Here is a 24464-nt window from a genome sequence, read left to right as displayed (position 1 = left end):
CATTTTTGTGCCAAAAAATTAACTTTAGTGTATTTTTACTGACATTTGTGTTTGATAAACAGTTGTGCAAATATCCTGTAACATAAAAAAAATTGGAACTAGTGCCATTTTATTCTCCAGGGTCTCTACTTTCAGAAAATATAGGTTGCGTGGTAGTTTTTTAATCTTTAAAAAAAAAAAATGATTTTAGGCTTAAACATGTACGCAAAAAAACAGAACCAGCGCTGGCAGTGAAAAGTTTTAAGTGTCCATTCACACTACCGCGACTTGTCAGGCGACTGGTCAGCCTGGCAAGTCACGGTCCATTGTGTGCTACGGGAACCGTTCTAATAGGAGCGACTCAAGTCGCTCCGACTTAGAAAAAGGTTCCTGTACTACTTCGGGGCGACTTGCATAGACATTCATTATATGAAGATGGTGCAAGTCGCACCGAAGTGACAGTGCACGCGACTTCACAGGTCGCCCCCGAAGTCGTGCCGCGTTAGTGTAAAAACGGCACTAATGCTGTACATACAATTTATACACAAACTATTACAGTGCTAACAATATACTCAAAAAAAAAAAAAAATAAAGCTGGCTATAATAGGGCACAATAAACACTACAAACAAGTAAAGAAATAGAAAATAAATCAATATCATAAATGCAAGAAATTTTAAGTATGAATTGATCCATTCATATTATTCGATGCTGAACAAAACACGCTGAATCACCCATTACATGTACTGCACTGATAAATATATTAAATAAAAAAGCTGGCTATAATAGGGCACGATAAACCCTACAAACAAGTAAAGAAATATAAAAGCAATCAATATCAAAAGTGCACGAAGCATCAAGCATGCATTGATCCATTCATATTATTCGATGCTGAACACAACACTCCGAATCACCTATTACAAGTACTGCACTGATAAATATATTAAAATAAAAAAAACATTTAAAAGAAAAAGTTGGCTATAAAAAGGGCACGATAAACACTACAAACAAGTAAAGAAATATAAAAGCAATCAATATCATAAGTGCACGAAGCATCAAGCATGCATTGATCCATTCATATTATTTGATGCTGAACAAAACAAGCTGAATCACCTATTACAAGTACTGCACTTATAAATATATTAAATAAAAATAAAAAAAAGCTGGTTATAATTGGGCACAATAAACGCTACAAACAACAAGTAAAGAAATATAAAAGCAATCAATATCATAAGTGCACGAAGCATCAAGCATGCACTGATCCATTCATATTATTTGATGTGGAAGAAAACACGCTGAATCACCTATTACAAGTACTGCACTGATAAATATATAAAAAAATAAATAAATAAATAAATAAATAAAAAAAAAAAAAAACCACCACACAACCAAAAGTCCAGTGTTCTCTATTGGGGTCAGTTCACACCATAATGCTGTGCAGAAAATGTGTTCCGTGCGCATTTCTCAAACCACATTCGAAAGTACAGCCTTTGCAATCTGCATGCGGGTAGTGAAATTTTATGGTTACCACAAACAGATCGCAAATGCAGTGAATTTGCGGGCAACAAATCACGTTATCAGAGTAGCATGCGATTTGGTACAGCAAGTTTTTAAAAAGTGAGATTCTGGTGAGATTTGCAGCCCATTGAAATGAATGGGCTGCAAAATCCTCTTACATATGTGGGTTCCAGTGCCATCCCAGTGTGAACTGGCCCTAAACCAGCCAATAGAAGGGGGTTACCAAAAAACAGATATCTCATTATTTACTGCTACTAGGATTGCAAATGCTAGCACCTGAAAAACCTTGTCAACTCAATACTAAACTTTCCTGGTTAATGGTAAATGAAAAACTCTTCCATAAGGAATTATGAAATGAAATTATAGGAGAAAAGATTGCTGGAGAGAATATAAAAAATAAATTAAAAAAAAAAAAAAAAAGATATATTTTAGCACTAGCCCAGCAGAATGGATAGATAAGTTATACTGTCCTGTGAATACCAATTCTTCAATTCTCGCTAATTCTCTATCCCATTCCCCCCTTACCATCTTCTTTCCTACATGGTTATACTTTCTTATGCCTAATTTTGGGGGTATGAATAATATATAGTGTGCAATGTCATGCATAAAACAGGAGGCTCTGCATGGAATATGTATTATCCACTTCTGGGCCTTTTTCTGACACTTGTTTACAAGTTAAAATCATTTTTCTTTTGCTAGAAAATTACTTCGAACCCCCAAACATATATATATATATATATATATATATATATATATATATATATATATATATATATATATATATATATATATATATATATATATATATATATATATATATAAAAATTTTGTTTTTTATTTTTTTTAGCAGAGACCCTAGAGAATAAAATGGAGATCTCTACAATATTTATCACACCGTATTTGCGCAGCGCACTTACAAATGCAATTTTTTTGTAAAAAAAAACAAAAAAAAAAACACAAAAAAAAAAAAAAAACTTTTGAATAAAAAAAAAATAAAGAAAAATAAAACAAACAGTAAAGTTAGTCCAATTTTTTTTTTCCAATAGTCCAATAATCAAACATCCATCATAAGAATAATTAAATATATCATAAATCAGTGCAATCCAAATAAAGGATTCTATATAATGTAAAGTGCTAAGTGTTCAACATGTCATGCTTCAAAAAGCCAATGGGGACAGGGCACTTTAATTTTTTTTTCCTTATTTATTTTATCTTTTATTTTTACACTGTGCTTTAAAAAGTTTTTGATCACTTTTATTCCTATTACAAGGAATGTAAACATCCCTTGTTATAGAAATAAGCATGACAGGACCTCTTTAATGTGAGATCTGGGGTCAAAAAGACCTCACATCTCACATCTACAGAGGTAATTTTCTTTTCATGATGTAGGACATCGCTCTGGTCCCCCAAGGCCATAGAGTCAAGTAGGGGCCCATCTTGCCCTCACTCGACTTCCTGCCTAAGAGGAGAGCGGACCGGATCGTTTTCCCCGCTACCGACGGGTCCGGTAAGCAGGAAAAACGACCGGGAAGCGGCGCACATAAAGGTGATCCTGCGGTGAATCCGCCGCTGGGACCACCCTTATGTTAAAGCGGACCGCCCGCCTTTAAAAAAAAAAAAAAAAAAAATACCAGCTATGTGCCTCCATAACCCCGGTATTTAACGTCAAAGTACCGACGTAAATAGACGGTGGGCGTCCGTAACTGGTTAAAGGGTTTTACTTTGCAATCCTTATAGAAAGCATGGTTATGTGTCTTTTTGCCTCTATAAAAGCGATCATGTGTTTTTATCCCTGTATGCTCTCTTTTAGGCCACATTCACACCTAGCGCATTGGAATTCCGAATTGTTCCAAAATTGCGGCAAAACACGTGACACACATTTGCGTGCCATTTTTTTATTTTTTTTAAAATTAGAAGTTTTGTTTGAACACATTCAAGCATACATGTTCCATAAACACTCGCAAAAGAATGCAACATTGTAATGTACAAAAAAAACTATTTATTAGAAAACAAATAAGCAATTAGCATCCAACTGCATAGAGCTCACTAAAGAGAACATACATCTCCACCTAGTGGCTGAAAACAGAAATGACAGTGCCAATAGAGCATTAAAGTGGATGTAAACCATGGGTGTCCAACCTTTTGGCTTCTCTGGGCCACATTGAGTGTAGAGAAATATTCTCAGGAGGCATATAAAATATATACTATAGTTAAGGTATATAAGTAATAAAATGCTGCCACGCCCTTGCCGCACTAACACAACTAGAGGATGATCAAATGAAATGGAATCAGTATACAGAGGTTTACTTCTTCTGAGAGATATTAAAAGGAACGCTAACCACCATGACCACTTCAGTGATTTGAAGTGGTCATGGTGGTAGGAGTCAGAAACACTGCACATGCTCGCCTCCCCGCTCCGAGGCAGCTTCTGCCTACCATTAGTTGGAAGCCGCTGTGGCCATGCCCCCGACCCGACTTCCTTCCTCCCCAGCTAAAAAAAACAATTGTCAGGGGGCAGTGGGCCGCATTGCCTGGGGTTCCAGGCCGCAGGTTGGACATGCCTGATGTAAACCTTCTAATATTTGTGAAGTGAACAGCCTTTAAATGATACACAAGAGATGAAACAAATCCCCCTACGTAAGTTTTAATTGTATATCTGCTGTCTTTAGCTTTATATTCCGTTTGGAAAGTATACACCGTGTTATATATTTTCTTTTTACCGGTTTTGGCTGTGGGAGTGTAGTCTTGGCATATACTGTGACAGCTGATTGGAAGAAAGGCACACACCAACTCCACATTGGCAGAGGAAGGAATGTGCAGAGCTGTGCTGTGAATAGACATGCTCTCTGCTAATCTATAGAATCCACCCCCCAAAACAAATTACCAGCTGCTTTTATTTCCCGTTTTAGAGAACTTGTCAGAAGTGATCATGTGGATAACAGAAGAACGGAGCGGCATAAAGGGACTTCTGAAAGAGAAGTGAACACTACAGGTTGTGTCCAGGTCAAAATTTCATAATCAGGTTTTACATCCACTTTAATATATTGCACACTCCAAAGTCAGATAGTAAAAACCAGCATTGAGTAAATAACAGCATTTTCCCCCAATATCCTATCTACTGTATAATCAGGTCTACTGCGGTCAAACCTGGTGCATTAAGTCAACCTCCCCAAACCCTCTCAAATTTGGTGGGGCATCCACGGTGCTGGTAAATAAGCGATTTTTCCAGTGGAGAATAATTTTACATGCTGAAGCAAGGCTCTGGAAACCGCATCTGTAACAGATCCCCAATACTTGGACCAGGTATTTCTGTCTTCGATCTCCAGAATCTCACATGATGCAGTGACCTAGTCCCTCAATTCCCCCCAAACATCAGCCTAAGCTCGATGAAGGGTAAAACAAAAGACACTTTATTCAACAACTCACTTCCAATATATACAGTCTCATGTGTTTGATTATCATATGCAAATGCAATTGCATACAGAACAGTCAACATACCTTGGTCATCTGGAAGGAGACAATAGGCGAATGAGACTGCAACATTATCATAATCAATGCAACAAATAACAAGCCCCCAAAACAAAGCCGAATACGTATTCCTAGAAGTGTAAAGACAAAACCACCTCTAAACAGATGACAGCAGAAAACGTAGGCTCGCAGACTGCCCGTCTTCATTTTCAAAACACATTACTATAAATGTCAATACACATCCCCACAGTAGACAATAGCTGAGTTTGACATTAGCATCTCTTTAGTCTCTCAATGTGTGGAGAAGTCCTCTGCTGCAACAGGCAGCTTAAGGGTATATGTACACGGGACGTTGTTAAAAGTCCCTTTGAATGCTGGAATTTTTAGGACGTTTGAAACGTCCGTTCGGTCGTGTTTGTACCCGCGTTTAGCGGGCGTTTGCATTTAGAACCGTTCCTAGAGGTCAAAAAAACGATTCCCCTTTAAAATGGAAAAACGCGAACGCGGGTCATCGCTTTCGGTTGCGTTTTTGCGTTTGAAACGCCGGGAAACACACGTTCGAACGCAAATAATTGCGTTCTAAAAAAAGTCCCTGAACGCAACTGCCTGCAAATGACCTGGTGTACATGGACAGATAAGATTAAATGTAGATGAGTTCAGGGGCTTCTAAAAAAAACACCCAACTGCTCCTAAACGGCCATTTCCAGCGTCCCGTGTACATGGAGCTTTAGGCCTGTAACATTGATCCCAGTTTCAGAGTCTGTATCTTGGGGTGACATGGATTTGAGTCCAAAGCAACACTACTCCCATGGTCCTCCAGAATATACCCCCACACAGAGGTGCACTCCCCTACAAGCCAGGGCCCATAGTCCGTGGGCAGGAGGCTGGCCTCCACACTCCTCCAGTAGCCCGTGGCGAACGTCCCAGCAAATGGGCATTCGTCACAGCATCCTTAGTAAACGCATCTAGTATAACATCATACAAAACTCCGAACAGACAGTGCCGGGGTCAGAAGGGATGTCTGTTTGGCATTCTCTATTGACGTTGGCAAGAACAGATGTCCAGTATCTGTGTAATATGGGACATTTCCACAGCATGAGGATGAGATCTGAGGAAAAAGGTGAAACTTCGAAACACGTCACCGGTTCTGCTGTGGAACTTTTCTATCGTTTATACAAAACCGTGGACAGAAAGCTGTGGTTTGTTTATAATGCTGTAATTCAAGCACAGTTTTGTGAGTATATCTCTCTGTTTTTATATATTAAAGATTTTTATTGAGGATAATGCACTAGGCCTGTGCGTTTTTTTTTTTTTTTTTTTTTATTTCTTATACATTTTATGTGCACTTAGACATCCCCAGTCTTCTAAGGGCAGCAATCCAGCATACATTCAAACTGGCCACGACAAGAGCCTAGATACAGTTTTCCACATTTTGTCATGTTACAGCCTTATTCCAAAATAGATTAAATTCATTATTTTCCTCAAAATTCCACAAACAATCCCCCATAATGACAACGTGAAAGAAGTTGGTTTGAAATCATTGCAAATTTATTAAAAATAAAAAAAATCCCATCTACATAGGTATCACAGCCTTTGCTCAATACTTTGGTGAAGCACCTTTGACACCAATTACAGCCTCACCTTTTTTTGAGTATGATGCAACAAGCTTGGCACACCTATTTTTGGGCAGTTTCTCCCATTTTTCTTTGCAGGACCTCTTAAGCTCTATAAGGTTGGATGGGGAGCATCGATGCATTCTCTCATTTTCAGATCTCTCCAGAGATGTTCAATCAGGTTCAAGTCTGGTCTCTGGCTGGGCCACTCAAGAACATTTACAGAGTTTTCCTGTAGCCACTCCTTGGTTATCTTGGCTATGTGCTTAGGGTCTTTGTCCCTTTGGAAGATGAACCTTCGCCCCAGTCTGAGGTCCAGAGCCCTCTGGAGCAGGCTTTCAAAAAAGGATGTCTCTGTACATTGCTGCATTCATCTTTCCCTCAATCCTGACTAGTCTCCCAGTTCCTGCTGCTGAGAAACATCCCCACAGCAAGATGCGGTCACCACCATGCTTACTGTAGGGATGGTATTGGCCAGGTGATGAGCGGTGCCTGGTTTCCTCTAGACATGACGTTTGCCATTCAGGCCAAAGAGTTGAATGTTTGTTTCATTAGACCAGAGAATTTTGTTTCTCATGGTCTGAGAGTCCTTCAGGTGCCTTTTGGCAAACTCCAGGCGGGCTGCCATGTGCCTTACTGAGGAGTGGCTTCCCTCTGGCCACTCTATCATACAGGCCTGCTTGGTGGAGAGCTGCAGAGATGGTTATTCTTCTGGAAGGTTCTCCTCTCTCCATAGAGAAATGCTCTGTCAGAGTGACCATCGGGTTCTTGGTCACCTCCCTGACTAAGACTCCTCTCCCAATCACTCTCTCGATCGCTCAGTTTGGCCGGGCAGCCAGCTTCCATTTACTGATGATGGAGGCCACTGTGCTCATTGGGACCTTCAATGCTGCAGACATTTTTTTGTATCTTGTGGATGAAAACCCTATGATTTCTGCTATATTTGGCAAACTGGTTCTGATAAAAGCCCCATTTTAAACAATTTCACCAGGGTATAATGATCAACTCGCAATAAAAAAGGTACAATTGCAATAAATGCTGAGAATTAAGAGAAGCTTAATTTAACCGGTTGCCGACCACCACACGACTGTATACGGCGGTGGTCAGCCCCGGCCAGGCAAAGTGACGTATATATACGTCACTAGCCTGTCACTTGTGAGCCAATTGCGGGCGAGTGCAAGTGGCCTCACAAGCAAGTAATCAGGCCCTGCTCAACGTGTTTCGTTAGAATGACTTCATCAGGAGCACTTAAAAAGTTGAAAAAAAACCTCAACAATCCATATGTAAGATTTTGCCCATTTATTTGACCCCTATTTTTTTTTTGGAAATTTGCACCACCCTAAATCTCACATAGATTATAAAACAAACCCAAAACATCATGGGTTGATTTATTAAAACTGGAGGGTGCAAAATCTGGTGCAGCTCTGCAAAGAAACCAATCAGCCTCCAGGTTTTATGGTCACAGTTTAATTGAACAAGCTGAAGTTAGAAGCTGATTGACTACCCTGCACAGCTGCACCAGATTTTGTACGTTCCAGTTTTAGTAAATCAACCCTAATGGGTCTTCTGTGGCTCTTCATGCTAAATAAAAACAATGGCTTTTTTCTTCCATGAAATGCAGTAAGTCAAGCTTGCCATCTGTTTTTGTTTTGGCAAAATATGCATTTTCCTATATGTTCAGTTTTAACTACCTAGGTTTAGGACAGGTTTGAGTTATTAAATAGCCCTCCATAGTATACAAAGGATAGTAAGAGTTCTATCCATCATGGTTGATCCTGTCCATACATCAGATTCCAGAAGAAACATTTTCCATCATGTGTTTCTAAAAACCTCCCGCTGTCATCTTCTGCCAGAGATCCGCCAATATGTGAAAAACGAGCTCCAGATGATCTCCATTAATGGACTGACACATAGCCAACTATTCCAACACAAGAGACTGAAGAGTGACCTCCAGCCTGGACCGCTACAGATGAGTCAGGGTTACATAACAAGAATACTGTCCAATACTGACATACCGCGGAGTGCATACGAGAGAAATTCAGGAGCTAAATCAGTCAAAACAAATACATAATGGGGTCTTTTAAAAAGAACTTCTTGGTTATCATTTATTATTGAAAAAGAGGAATTCTGACTTGCCTGTAAATTCCGTATGTTGGAGTACAGTACAGGATACAGGCCAAGTCTTCAAATACACTGGGTTATACGCCCATACCTCCAGGTGATTGGATGCTGGCAAGGTTTTCTAGGACACTCCCCCTGGGCACCTACCCAAAAACCCTACTTCACTTCGGAAGTCCTTACGTTTTGTAGCAAGCAAAGCAGGGTAACCAAAAAAATAAAATAGAAGGGATGGTGTGGCCTGTGTGCCGTACTCCAAGATATGGAATTTACAAGTAAAAATTTGCTCCCATCATAATCGCACAATAGATGACACAGCTGCATATTCAGATACCCTGGGCATTTCCAAGCAGTGAATAAGTGCGAGTAATTAGGCAAACGAAAAACTGTTAGTAAGTAATGATTAAGTACAAAGTCAGTGTGTGAAACGCGTCTACCTTGTCACAATTGTCATATTTGGATGTCCAGTCAATAAATCTGGATTTTGACTGAACCTGGAGTGCTGCCAATTCCTTTTCCTTTATCAAGTTTTCACGGAGCCGAGCCGGGGCATGCACCAGTGTGAGTCATCAGGCAATTACACCACCTTGAGCAGCGAGTTCTTGTCTCTTCAAAAAACTGTTCCAAAAAGTCCAATAAGGGTCAACCACCCAACTTCAGAGTGCCACTGTACGAACCTTGAGGCTGAAAGTTGCTCCCACAGTAGATTGGATTTCCATCTGGTAAAACTTTGACAGGTAATGAACAGAGGCTAGATGGCAGCCCTTCAAAGCTGGGCCACACAGGCTTGGTGCTGGAATGCTCAAGAACTAACCTGGTGAAGTGGGCATGTAAAAGCAGAGGAGGAGCTTTTTTCTTTAGAGGTTACCCCCTTCCCACCACTATAGCCAAGACGGCAACAGCGCAGCTCTCCAATTCTGGAAGGGCATTCAGAACCACGCATCAGGAACAATCAGACCTTTGGACACAGATCGCGTTAAAGGACCAATCACAGCTGCCCTTTACCATGTGATAAGCTGTGTCCGATCACAGCTGGTCATATGTAAACAGGCATGCTGGTTATCGGCAGTCCTTTCATCACACACTACCTCTGTGTGGGAAAAGGCATGCCAATCAGCCAGCCGACAGTTCATGGTTTACACTGATCATCAGTGCAGTCCCATCGGCACAGCCTAATCAGTGCTTTTTCATTTACAGAGCGACCGCACTAAAAGCTGAAAATTGGCCTGGGCAGAAGGGGATGAAAGTGCCCAGTATTAAAGTTAAGAAATAGTGCACTTGGAAGTAGGATGTCCCTTGTCCTGAAGATAGGACAAATGGGTAGTCTGTCTCCTGACAGAAGCGGTTTCTTTGAGGTAGACTCAGTTGGCTCTGACAACATATAGGCAATGAAGAGCAATTTTCAAAGCAGGGTACAAAGATGAAAGGACTAGGTCTTTACTCAGGACTGATCGTACCATAGGAAGAAAGCATGAGGAACGACTCCTTAGAAGAAAGAGCTTCCAACTCAGAGATATGTCTAAATACACATGATAGCAACCAAAAACCCCACTTTGCAGGCTAGGTAAATTAAAGAGGATATTCTTGATGGGTTCAAAGAGTGGTTTCTGCAGAGCAGAGAGAACCAAGCTGGGGTCCCAAGGAAGCGCAAGGTGCTGTAGGCTGCCAGATGTGAGATACACCAACCAAAATGTCTGGAACATCTGAATTGTCCCGTGGATATTTGCAGATAGCTGGAAGGCATACGATTCCTTCAGCAGAAGGTAATCTACATTAACCTGTGACCTGGATAGCCCAAGTTCTTAGAAGGGCAAGAAGAGTTGCTAAAACCTTTGTGAATGCTCTGGGAGCAGAAGATTGGCCAAAAAGCAGTGAACTGGAAATGATAGTCTTCCCTTGCAAATGCTGATGAGGTGGATAATTATCAGAATAAATATGCAGATAAGCATCTTGGATGTCAATGGGTACCAGTATTTTCCCTGGTCTCAGAATGGCAACCAACCTAGCAGATTGCAAACCGTTGGCATTCAAAAACTAGTACTTGGAGGGATTTGAGGTCCAGAACCAGAAAAATACCCCCATTGGGCTTTGTTACGGTGAATGAGGTTTGAATAAAATCATGAAGCTGTCTTGTAGGGGTCTTCAGGGCATTTTCCAAATTTGAGTGCCCTTGGGAAGGTTCTTAGAAGTGAGACCTCCTCCTTATTGGGAATAGGGCTTAGGGTTGACTTGCAAGGCTTAGTAAGTCAGGGCGTGACAAATTTGCTTGAAATCTAGGAGCCAGCTAAAAAAGTTAGGAGCCAGTTTTTTTCGCACATGCCGAATGGCCAACTTCTGTCGGACCGGCTGCCATACACACAGGTCCAATGGCGGCCAGTTTTTTATTGAACCGGCTGATGTTGCCCGGGATTTTGACCCGTGTGTACTTGGTTTACTTCTTTTGAGAAATAATAAAGGAACACTCCAACCACCATGACCACTTCAGTGATTTGAAGTGGTCAAGGTGGTAGGGGTCAGAAACACTGCACATGCTGGGATATTTATGTGCTGGGAACTAGTTGCACCCCTTGCACATGTGACTTACTGCTGGCTGGTACTGCTGGCGGAGAGTGAGGAGTAGTGCAGGAGGTAGCATGCAGAGCCGATGCTTCCTATATCTCTCGGTCTCCTCACAGGTGGAGTGCATTTGCGATCACTCCGCCTGTGACAGGACGGAGCCAGAACTATACAGGAAGCATCGGCTCCGTTCTATCACAGTTGACACAGACAGCCGGGATATCGCACGGCAGTTGCGGATGTCAGGGAGCCTCAACCTGTATGCGGGAGACTCCCGCACCTCGCAGGAGACTTGTGATGTCTGGTGACAAAACACATGCCGCAGTGTAACGCAGGCGCCAGGCCGCAAATTCTAGTCACCAATGCAACCTGGCGCCTGGGGGTTTTTTTTTCGAGCCCTGTAGTAAGTCATGTCTAGAAGAGCTAAACTTTGGTTTAAAAGGTTTTGAAGATAAAAGTCTGGAGAGAGCGATTAGGTGCCCTGCCTTTTGAAAAGGTAGAGGTTCCAGAGGTTGGTTTTTGGAATTTTCTGCTGTGGAAGTAGAATCTTCCCTCCTGTGACACATTCGATAAAATGTATCATGGTCGCATAAAAGAGGCATCCTCTGAAGGGCACACATGTGAGGAGTCTAACAGGCAGCTTCAGCTTTGAGCCACAAGATTCTGCACATGTGAATATAGATTAGAACCTTTTAGAAATTTGTTTCATTACTTGCTCCAGGGCATACACAAAGAGCAGGCAGAAGGTAATTGCTGTAATTGCTCAGTTAAGGCACGGTCCCTGAATACAGGATTGTGTTGGTTGTTACTTGCCCAAGTCCAGTTAGCTGCGGTTTGATAGACCAATAACAGTGGTAGCTGGTTGTGGAGCTCGGCCTGTAAGTAAAAAAAGTGCCTTAAAGAGCGTATCAAACTTCCTATCTGCAGAATCTTTAAATTAAGGAACATCTTCAATTGGTATAGTGAGAGGTTTAACCCTTTCACTGCCAGGGCCAGACAGTGGGGGTGGGGTTTACACACACTACCAATGGCCTTCAGGATTGTGTGTATAACGGACAACCTGTCTTCTGCCTGTCAAATGACAGTGGTCCGACACATCTAGCAGTGCCAGATTGCTTTCACACCCCCAAGTTAAACGGGCACTCTGCGGGATAGGGACCAGCATAGCGGGTGCTGCCAGGTAAATGGAAGGGAGCTGACTGGACACACATCTGCTCTCCACGGATCCACGCTGAGCAATGTGAACAACAGGTCCGTGTCCGCTTCGCTATGCAGAGTGGACATGGTCCTGCTCTCCTCTATGGGGCAACGGGATGGAAACGGACCTCCTGTCCGTGTCTATCCAATCTGATTGACGGATGGAGAATAGGCCCACCATAGGGGAGGCTGGAGGGCCCGAACAGGTCCAACTGAAAAACTGACAGGCGGACCTAAATCGGACAGCCCATGTGAAAGGGGCCTAAACTGAAAACTTATAGGGGGGCCTTTTAAAGAGTTTCCTATAGAAAATAGAGCCTACTGAGGTTTGTTGCCATTTTATGGGCGCATGCAATTTTAGGGTTTGACATTGTTGGGTATCCATTTACTCAACCTCATCTTTTTTATCTTACCAAAAAAAAGTAGATAACGTATTATGTTTGTATGCTCAAAATTAACGTTTTTTTTACTGAAAATTTTGCAGTAATATCAAGTGACAAACTCGAACTGCCTCTATTTTATTCTCCAGGGTGCCTGCTTTCAAAATATATATACATTTTAGGGGGTTTTATGTAATCTTCAGGCCCAAAGGGATTTTCTAAACGTGTGCAAAAACGGCTCTGAAAGCAAAAGGGTTAAACCATTCTATTAGTTCATGAACATGGAAGGTCTTTTTTAGATTTACCAGGTCTCTTTGTACACAAAGGGGCTTGGCCAGATGGAGAATAAAGGGCAACAATGCCATGCTTTTGAGCACAGCAGAAGTGAGCATATCCACATTTGCAAGCATATTAGTTGAAGCTGTAACTTTAGGTGTACAGAAGTATGGGGGTGTGAAATTTTCCACAGCCTCCAACATTGCTACAAGTCCTCATCATTCACTACCATGTTCACCTCTTCTAGGCCGGGCATAGCGGGATCTGACTGGTAGAGATGGTGGAGCCTGAGAAGGTGCCTGGTGTTTTGGAGCCCCTTCAAAGCTCTTACCCAAGAAATTGACACAGTTGCAGAAAACAAGGATGCAAAGACCGCTGCTAAAAATTAAGTCCATCGCCGGTGTAAGGGAAACATTAGGACTTTGAAGTTGAGTGTTGTGCAGGTCTTCGTCTAAGCTTTGGCCGTGACTCCATATCGCCTTGTTTCAGTCATAGCTATAGGGAGGGTGATTCCCTGTAGGATACTAACGGGGTAGGGTGCAGAATTAGGATAAGCATGCATGGAAGGAAAACCCAGCAACCCAGATGTAGATTGCCAATCCTGTAGTGAGGTCCTTGTGGCAAAAAGGTTGGAGAAACCACAAAAGTCCCTTACAACTTTAAAACATCTGGTAAACTACCCGAGAATAAGCTCCGAGTGGTTGAGTTTTAGTGCAAGGTTTGAAAAGTTTACACTGTGTAGTACATTTCAAACAGTCCTGTTCTTTTACAGTAGCAGTCAGAAATTCAGGGTGACCCTGTCTTAACTGCCCATGATGCAGGTCCCTATAAAAAGTTCAGGCTTTGCCCATCATGGTGGGCATACCCTTGCAGGGTTCTTCAGGGACCGGGTTACTTAGGAATGGACCTCGGCCATGGATGTGTATAGCAGCCTGCAGCTAACTACATGTGCTGCACAAAGCACTGGAGTACCCATGCAGGATCCAGTGCCCAAACCTAAATTACAGGCCGTCCCCATGGTTTGGGGTCTAGGTATAACTCCCAAGGTTTTATCACAGTAGCACGGATTTGCATACACTGCTTCTGTTGTGGTATTTACAAGCGTTGAGTAAAGAATCTGAAGATAAAAATAAAACGTAGCCCCTTTGTTCTAAAGAGGGGTTATAATGTCAATTTAGTTTATGGGTGGGCTGTAGTAAGCTCAGAGTGATTGTATAGTTTTTCCCCAAGCTTAAGTTGGCTTGTGATTTCTCACTCGCCAGTAGACGACACTGGTATCACCAGTCATAGTATGAGAACTCACAAACAAAACTAGGTTATGAATATTTAGGTTTTCTTCAGCCAGCCAATCTACGGTAGTAGGAGTCTAAGTTAAGGACTAAGCAAAGTCCTACCACATAGTGGTTAGTTTGAGGGCTTGTTTAACGGGACTTTAATGGTACATATTAACCATTTGAACAACAAGTGCTTAAAAAGTTATAAACTTTATTACAATGTTTGACATAAAAAAAAAATATAAAAATAAAAATAAAGATCAATCTACAAAGAAAACAATAATACAGACATGACATACAGTAAAACCTTGGATTGCGAGCATAATTCGTTCCGGAAGCATGCTTGTAATCCAAAGCACTCTTATATCAAAGCGAATTTCCCCATAAGAAATAATGGAAACTCAGATGATTCGTTCCACAACCATTTATTCACAAATCCTTCAATTTATAGTCCATATAAAAAGATTATGGACACAGCGATAGGTTGTGTAACCATACAATGTCCATCCACAAATAGCCGCTTCCACAAGGGGATTGGAAGCAAAATCCAGCAGGAGCTACAGGGTAGCAATATGGTTCCATTTAATGAAGGTACAACATTTAGCAACTCACATGGTTGATGAATAAAACAGGCACATCTAAGTATGCAGGCATCCGGGGGAAAAGCTGTTCACATAGACCATCTTCTGCACCGCCGGCTGCCAGTCTGTAATCCTGCCCGGGAAGACCACCCTGCAGTAAAGCGATCTGAAAGGATGACGTAGATGATGGTGCGGAGGATAGTCCTATGTGGACAGCTTTACCCCTGATGCCTGCATCCTTAGATGTGCCTGTTCCAATCATCAGCTGTGACTTGAGGCTACTTGTATATCAAGACATCGCTTGTATATCAAGTCAAAATTTATTTGAAAATTTTGCTTGTCTTGCAAAGCGCTCTTAAACCAAGTTACTCTCAAACCAAGGTTTTACTGTATAAGAAACTTGCCTATAAAAACACAATGCTCATATACTATTACTCCTTAGTTGATCCTGCCAAAATTGGCTGCATTTATCAACAGTAGCCCGACATGTTTCGCTGTTGCTTCCTCAGGGGCATGTGAAGGAATTATGGTAATAACTAGAGTTCTATATAGATAAATTTATTAACAAAACAGGTATGAGAACTTTACACATACATACATATATTTATATGCAGTTAATTAGATAACACCTCCGCTGAACAGGTGACCATCACCACCATCCGCCCATGCACACCAAAAACCACCTTGCAGTCACCAAGAATAGGATGGAAAAGATCATGGGAAAAAGTGCAAAATGCCCCAAAATATCTCCCAGGGGGGAGGAGTGCGGGAGCCAGGATAAAGAGAAAAAAAAGAGAAAATGTTTTTGGGTATGTCAAACATTATAATACATTTTATAACTTTTTAAGCACTTGTTGTTCAATTGGTTAATATGTACCATTAAAGTCCCGTTAAACAAGCCCTCAAACTGACCACTATGTGGTAGGACTTTGCTTAGTCCTTAATTTAGATTTACAACTGTGATGTAGGTACCAGGTTTTTCCTAATTAGTACCAATTATTACTTCAGAGACACATAATTATCTTTCAATCTAGTAGGAGGTTTAGGCCACTGGTGCATGCTGGGGGGTGGGTAATATAAATATTTGTGACAGGCCATGTGCTCTCTCTCTATTCCCCTGAGCTGAGGCCTGGGGAGGTGCTGCTGGATGGAGATCTGCGGTTAGTCCCAATAGCCTAGTTTGGGTCTTAACGTGTGCTGAAGAGGTCCTGAAGCGGTCATGCCTGGTTTGGAGGAAGCTGTGCTGGAGGAGACCCAGGGGAGGCCCTTGCTGGATAGAGCCAGGAAAAAGGCTGGTCTCTCAGAAGGGCCTAGTGACTCACTTGAAGGAGGCACTGAAATTGGAAGTGTGCTTGCAGTGTTGTTGGGTCATCTTAAAAGGTTTTCACACCTTAAAGTACACCGATTTGGAGAGCCTGCAAGTGATCTGCTACCATATCTGGGACCCCTAACCCTCACCTCCTCAGCCGTTCTGCAATAAAACTTTAAAAGGACAAAAGTGACTGGAGCCCAACATCATTTCTTGGTCCCCCCCATTTTTAGCTATGAACTCAGCCCTGGGGTCAAAAATTCTAGCCCACCCCTGCCTCTGGGGTGTCAGAGGATTGCTATATAAACTATTTAAGAGTGATTTCTTTGTAAAGGGGATAAGGTCCATCGTGTTAGGACACTAGCAAAAAGCTCAGAGGGGGGTAGGGTTATAGGGGAGGCGCCCATGTCCTCAAAAGCAATGGCAGTGTCCAATTACCTGAAGGTACAAGCTTATAACCCAGGGTTTATAATTACTCAGTGTCCTGTACTGCACAATTAAAGAAAATTAGGTTTATTCTATTCGGCAGGGCTGAAAAAAAAAAAAAAAAAATTGTATCCAAACAGTTGAACGCAAAAAACAAAAATAAATATGTTGCAGCTGTCTTTCTTTTATTTCTTTTTATTGGTCACGTACTTCAATTCCTATAAACATTTCAGGATAAAGACATATTAGTCTCTCGCGGCGCTCTAAGCTTTACAGCAGAAAGCATTTCCCACCTTCAACTAAGAACACAGTGAAAGGAACATCATGTTACAGGCTACGTGTTTTATAGCACCTAAAAATAAAATGTTTTCAGCAGAATGAAAAGCCACAAATGCAGCTGCGTGATCAATAGAAGGTGAAAAACAGGAATTTAGCAGGTCTGGTCATCCCTGTGGACAGACGTCTGGAGTCTAATCACTTCCTTTAATAGGATAAGCGGCTCAGCACACGCCGCCGTTCAGGGAGCCGCCCGGCATCACCAGGCTGGGAAAGAAAAGGCCGTGTCTACCAAATGGTGTTCTCTGGAGATGCAGACAAGCAGGCTTACCCAAGCCAGGCTCTCTGGACAATCATCAAATGTGTGCATGTACTCTGAGGCTAAACAGTCATGAGAAGGAGGTCTAACTGGCAGGTAAATCAGGTGCGTAACCTAGGCTGGATTTACACCTACGCTTGATACGAGTTCCCTTGGAATTTAAAGCGCGTAATGTACCATGACGCATGTCGATTTGCACTAATGTGCATTAGGACGTGTGTTGCCATGCAATTCAATGCACAATGAAAACATGCAAAGATGTGCCTTTATTGATTTCATTGAGAACTTATCAGGGGAGAAAATTGCAGGTGAAAGACTTCCAAAATATGACAGGTTTAAGGAATACACGTCAGGCACAACGCCAAACATACGGAAAGATAGATTTTGTTTCTGATTTTGTTCAGTTTCAACCCAAAGTTGAACTGGTTTGAAGCAATGGGGACTCCAAAGGAGGAGGATTAAATGCTTGTATTGTCTAGGGCAGCCATTCTCAACAAGGGTTGGCTTGAGTTTCCCTGAACGGTGGCTAACTAACCTCTCAATCTGATTATTCCTGCATAGTTCTGGGTCCAACGTCTCTTGGCAGAGCCAGCAGCATGACTGCAAGGGTGGCATCCTTCAAAAGAATCCAATAAAAAAAAAAAAATGGTTTGAGACTTCTCTACTCCAAAGTGCGTTTTATACGATCCTACATCACATGGTCCAACAAATCCACAAAAATGGGGTTTTTGACTTACCGTAAAATCCATTTCTCTGATGTTCATTGATGGACACAGCTTCTAAATCTTCTAAACCTTAGGGTTATACTGACCCCTACAGGAGTAGGACACTAGGCAGGAAAAAGCTTGACTACGCCTATGGGCAGTCCCAGGGGGTATACACCCACTCTTAGCTATAGGCACTCAGTTTTGTTACAAGCAGTGTCAGAAGAAAGCCAACTCCACAGAGGGGTGGGTGCTATGTCCGTCAACGAACATTAGAGAAATGCATTTTTCTCGTTCGTTCATTGACGGACACAGCTCCTGATTCTCAACCATTGGGACATACCAAAGCAGTGTTAAACGTGAGGGGTGGGAAAACATCAGAAAAAATTCCCAAGGCTAACCATAGCCAACCAGGTATCAGCACTCAACCATAAACAACTGGAGCTCACCTGAAAAACAATACATCAGGTCCTCTAAACAGCAGCCAGCAAATAACCTTGCGGTCAAAAGAAGCATCCGAAGATACCAACACAACGACTTTACAAAAAACTTTGTAAAAGTGTGCACCGACAAACAGGTGGCCACCTTGCAAAACCTGCGTGACTGACGCTTGAAGACTTAAAGCCCAGGAGTGCGCCTAAACAGGGAAATGAGGAACCTGACCACTGATGCAACAGGCCTGAACCATCATCTGTCTGATCCATCTGGAAATGGTAGTAGAAGAAGCGGACAACACTTTATGAGGTCTGTACATGAGCGCAAATAGAGAGTCTGACTTCCTAAAAGACTCCATATGCCGCAAGGTACATCCCAATGCCCGGACCACATCCAAGACATGCAAGGCAATTTCCTTCAGACGTTTAGGCCTGGGACACAAGGGAGGCAACACAATGTCTTCATTCAAATGACGGTCAAAGACCAACTTAGGAAAGAATGACGGACAGAGGCAAAGCACCACCATATCCTTATGAATTACCATAAGGTGAACGACAGGATAATGCCATCAGCTCAGACACCCTGCATGCAGGAAATAATAGCCACAAAAGAATGCCACCATCTGGGGCAACGTAAACAGGGAAACCGCCCAAATATTTTTTAAAGAGAAGCTTCAGTAGAGCTTAAAGCACCACATTAAGGTTCCAGGACGGCAACGGAGTCCGCACTGAAGGAACCAAATGTCAGACACCCTAAAGAAAAGGTACGCACAAGGGAGTGTGTGGCCAAAGGTCTTTGAAAAAGACCGCCAAAACCAGATACCTGGCCCTTGATGGTACTTAAGGTCAATTTTTGTTCAACTCCCCGTTGAAGGAAGGTTAAGATCCGACCCACCGAGAAGGAGCGAGGATGGACCCCAAGAGACTCACACCACGCAATGTACGTCTTCCACGTACGATGGTAGATCTTCCTAGAGGCAGATTTCTACGATTTTAACAGCGTAGGAATCATTGATTCAAACAAAGCTTCACTCTTCAGCACCTGGCGTTCCAACAGCCAAGCCGTTAAAGCCAGAGACCATAAAGCAGGATGGAAGATTGGTCCTTGGGACAGCAGATCCTCCCTGAGGGGAAGTCCCCAAGGAGCATCGGTGACCAGTCGTACCAGATCGTCATACCAAGATGGGCGAGACCAGTCTGGAGCCACTAGAATGGCCGGAATCCCTTTTGCTTGAATCCTGCACATGAGTCGTGGCAGAAGTTTGAGAGGGCTGGAACTAATCAGTCAGCCCACCTTAGAATTCTAGCTATTTATCAAGCTACCAGGAAACTTCTTGTGCCCCCTTTGTGATTGACAGACCTGTTGTGATTGACAGTTCCTTGGCCTTGTCCGAATGAATTCGTACCGGATACCCCTGAAGACAATTGTTCAATGAGCCAGACAAAGTCTGATTGCTCTGAGTTCCAGTACATTAATCCACAGTCTGGGCTCTGTCAGAGTCCAGACCCCCTGAGCACCTCTGTGCTGAGGACGCCTCCCCACCTGGACAGGCTGGCATCCGTGGAGACAAGCCCCCAGTACAGGAGGAGGAGGATTTTCCCTGTTGAAGTGCCAGAAAGTGACGCCATCTCTAAAGACTGTGGATCCTTGACCCATTTCACTGGAATCTCTTTAGCAGAGATCTAGTGTGGAACTTTGCAAACAGACCGCCTCGAGGGTGAACACCATCAGGCCCAGCACGCGCATGCAAGCCCAGAGAGATGGCTGAGGCCGAGTCCAGAGTCAAACCCGGATAGGCCATTTTTTGTGGACAGAACCAAAGCAGACTCCTGAATGTTTAGGATCCCACGAACTCCCTCAGAGTCCGCAGAGCAAACTCCAGTAGTCCATTAGAGCAGTCGGAGACTCCGCTCACAGAAGATCATCCAGGTACCCCAGTACTGTGATCCCCCCCTGACTCAAACAATGCCAGCACTAGGGCCAAGACTCCTGTGAAGACCGAAGGTGAGACCAAGGGTCAGCGCCAAACTGATATTGCTCCTCGTTTACGGCAAAACGGAGGAAGCGCTGGGGACCAGCACATTATAGAATGTGCAGGTAGGCATCCTAGATGTCGAAAGAAGCGAGAAGAAATCCCCAATGTTGGGGAAGCACTGCCATGTGAATGGACTCCATGCAGAACTTCTGTACTCGCACAAAGCAGCTTAGCGCCTTGAGGTCCAGAAATGGACGTACCTTGCCTTCCTTCCAGGGGACTGTAAGGAGGTTTGAGAAAAAAAAAAATCCTTAAAAAGTTCAGGAACAAGTCATAACCAGAACAAATCACCCCTTGAATGTCTTGCACTGCCCCAAAGAGACCCCGTAAGTGATCTGGAGACAAGTGCAGGTTGGAAGGGAAAAAAAACTTTCCAGAGGACAAGACCGAACTCCATCTCGTAGCCTGACGAGAAACACTTCGTGGACCCACTTGACCTGTACCAAGGAGGTCCATGGAGCCAGAAACCAGCGAAGATGTGGGTGAGGGCGCCCTTTCTTGCAGAGGCGGCCTTGTCCGCAGGTCTGGAAGAGCCCGTTCGTGGCAAGACCAGGTCCTCTTGGAACCTCTGGTGGAGGCCCTGACTTTTGTTCCCTAATCTTCAGATCCTAAGAGAGACGAAGAGGCCGCTTAGGAGCCAAGGAGAATGGCGCACATCTACGACGGGGCTCCTTGCCCTTGGTAACCTGCAGAAGAAGAGTACTCTTCCCCCCGTGAGACCCTTAATGTCATCCAATAAAGCTCCAAACTAGACATATGCCGGTTTTCGGTAATTCGATATATCGCGGTATTGCATAGCCACGGTATTGTTATTGTGGCATTTTTAAAATACCGAGTTTTTCTGTCAAGTCTGCCTGACTTGTGAATTGATACATTTCAGTGAGCTGGATGACTCATTCACTCACACAGCTAACCCCTTTCAGCATTAAGTCTCCTAACTATAAACAAAAATGATTACATTGTATCTTTTCCTTCCCTCTGCCAGGGAGAAAGGAAGTTTAACCTCTTAAAGACTGGATCTTTTTCTGACACTTGTTGCTTGCAAGTTAAAATCAGTTTTTTTTTTTGCTAGAAAAGTACTTAGAACCCCCAAACATTTTATATATTTTTTTAGCAGAGACCCTACAGAATAAAATGGCGATTGTTGTAATATTTTATGTCACACTGTATTTGCGCAGCAGTCTTTCAAACGCAATGATTAGACTTTAATGAATAAAAAAAAAAAAAAAAACGTAACAGTAAAGTTATCCCAATTTTTTTTTTTTTTGTTACACAGAGAATCGTGAGAGAATCGTGATCTTTATTCCAAGCTAAAAAATCGTGATTCTCATTCTGGCCAGAATCGTGCAGCTCTAATAAATATATATATATAAATATATATATAAATATATATATATATATATATATATATATATATATATATATATAAATATATATATATATATATATATATATATATATATATATATATATATATATATATATATATATATATATATATATATATACACACACACACACACACACACACGCATAGCAGCCCACATTACATTATTATATAGCCATCAAGCAGTGTCTACAAAAAATGCAGAAAGCTTGCCAGAGCAGGAACTGCAGGTTAGTCGCATGGTGCAAAAGCAGGATGGATTTCAAGGCCACTGAATTTTAAAAAAAATGCTGCATGCACCTTTTTTCTGCGGAAAATGAGGGCATAGCAGCCCGTTCAAATCAATGGGCTGCTATGCCTGTGCAAATGTGGGCCGCCAACCCGCATACATGTGAACCACCAACCCGCATACATGTGAACCACCAACCCGCATACATGTGAACCAGGCCTAAAGCAATAGTAAAGTCATTTATAAACAACACCTCCTTCAGGTTTAACCACTTCTTGACCACAAGGATTTGCCCTCTTAATGACCAGGCCATCGGATCGGAGCCGAGCGCCAGGACCAGTTATCACCAGTTAGGCCAGACACTGCTTGATGACCTATTTTAGGCCTGGTTCACAGAGTCTGTACTGACTGACTATATAATAATGTGCATAAGTGAACCAAAGCCCCTAAATTCAGCAATGAAATTGAAGTGAGGTGGAAATTTAATAATTTAAATTTAATAATAGAATACCGTGATAATACCGTATACCGTGGCAAAACCTTAATCAATTAATCGCAGCATGAAAATCTGATACCGTCACAAGCCTACTCCAAACAGACGACCCCCTACAAGAGGAAGATCAGAGAAGGCCTTCTTAGAAGTCTAATCCGCAGACCTGCATTTCAGCCAGACAATACTTCGAACTGCTGATACAGAAAGCCTAGAAATGAAAGGAGCCGCATCCAAAGAGGCATCACAGACAAACTGCAGCTCCTGGACCAACTGGTCCACCAGCTCCACATAGACAGGGGGAAGCTATTCTCCCTCCAGGTCCCGGCGTAAAAGCTTAGCCCACTCGGAGAGCTCGCAACACCAGGGCAATAGTAATTACCGGCCTAATTGCCAAACCAGCCACAGAGCACAAATGGGCCAGAGCATCTGCCCTCTTATTAACTGGACCTGTAAAGGTCGGGGACTGCTCAACCGGGATGAAGGTAACTCAATTTGACCTGGAAACCGGTGAGTCCACTATAGGTGGAATTGTCCACTTTTTACACAGTAAATCCTCATAAGGATACCGCAAGCAAAAAACGCCTAGCAACCACTGCGTTTTGGACAACCCCACTGTTTGTGACAATGTTGTCAAGGTAAGCGGAAAGAGGAACACCCTCGCCGCTTTAGAGGGCATGTGGGTGCCAAAAAGAACCAGTGCCCCCAATGTGGCATCAGCCGCAACCTCCATTTTTAAAGTTTCACGCACGGACACAAACAGTGCATCCGCCAGTGCCTATTTAAGCACGGCTAGAGGAGCAGAGGAATCATCCTCACTAACTGAGCACTCAGGGTGCATGGACACAGACCCACTAGGGTCACTATATACGGAGCTCACTCCGAAAAACAGAACAGGAGGCCCCTGATTGAGATCCTGCAAAGGGGAAACCGGCCAAGGGTGCACAAATGGACCACTTAATGGACCCCATAAAAAACAGGGGGGGGGGTCGCCCTCCAAAGGAGGACATAATAGGACATAGCCCCCTTAAAAAAGGGGACCGCCCGTCATTACGCGGACGCGCAGGCAGGGTACCTTTGCTAAAACAAGGCAGGTGCCCAACAAAAAATTGCTGGCAAGACTGGCATTAAAAATGAAGCGCCCCCCACAGCGCCACCCGGTCCAAGGGACGTGCCAAGCTGACCATATGGCCCAGCAGGCTGCAAGCCGCTGCCTAAATTTTTGTGGGGGTCCAGCTGCAATTGCACAGATCCTCAGCCTGGCAGATGCCCAAAGGAAGAGTGGGGCTTCAACTTGACATACTGGGGCAACCCCCCAACGGCCGAAAGACCCACAGTGACCCGACATTTTAGAGGGGTTGGGGGAAGGGAGGGGAACCGACCATCCCAGGGAGGGGCCCGCGTCTACCCCAAAACCCTACAGGGGTAGTGGGGAGAGCTACTTACCACACCAGGAACAGGGTGGGCACCACTCCGGTCAGGACAACGCTGCATCGTAATGTGGGTGCTGTCGGCCAGAAGGAAACGCTGTGACTCAGGCCGAAGCCAGTTCGTATGTGTCCTCGCAAGACGTTTAACTTGCAGGCCAGCCCCCGTCCAGTGGGGCTATGTCACGGCCGACCTAGCACAGAGCTGCGGTCTGCACAAGCTCACTGGCCTGACTGGGGGGACCCTAAGGATCTATATTATCTTGTTCATTGCCCAGTCCGACACTTGATTGTAGTCCACACAGGAACAAAAAATTTCAAGTAAAAAATGAAAAAAGTGCCAGGAGAAGAGATCCCAGAAAGGAACTAGGTCCTTACACCTGACTAGGCAGAAAAAAAAATAAAAAATTGAGTGCCTATAGCCGAGAGTGGGTGTATACCCCCTGGGACTGCCTATAGGCGTAGTCAG

General features: G+C 43.3%; 1 protein-coding gene across 1 annotated transcript in view; it reads right to left on the bottom strand.

Annotated features, from left to right (window-relative positions):
• The window catches only part of ADISSP (adipose secreted signaling protein), a 113366-nt gene that overhangs the window by 39168 nt on the left and 49734 nt on the right, over positions 1–24464 (bottom strand). The window lies entirely within an intron of this gene.

This window comes from Pelophylax lessonae (assembly GCF_965119305.1).
Source record: "Pelophylax lessonae genome assembly, chromosome: 1".
In the NCBI taxonomy this organism is placed as follows: Eukaryota; Metazoa; Chordata; class Amphibia; order Anura; family Ranidae; genus Pelophylax; species Pelophylax lessonae.
This window is presented reverse-complemented; position numbering and strand designations above follow the sequence as displayed.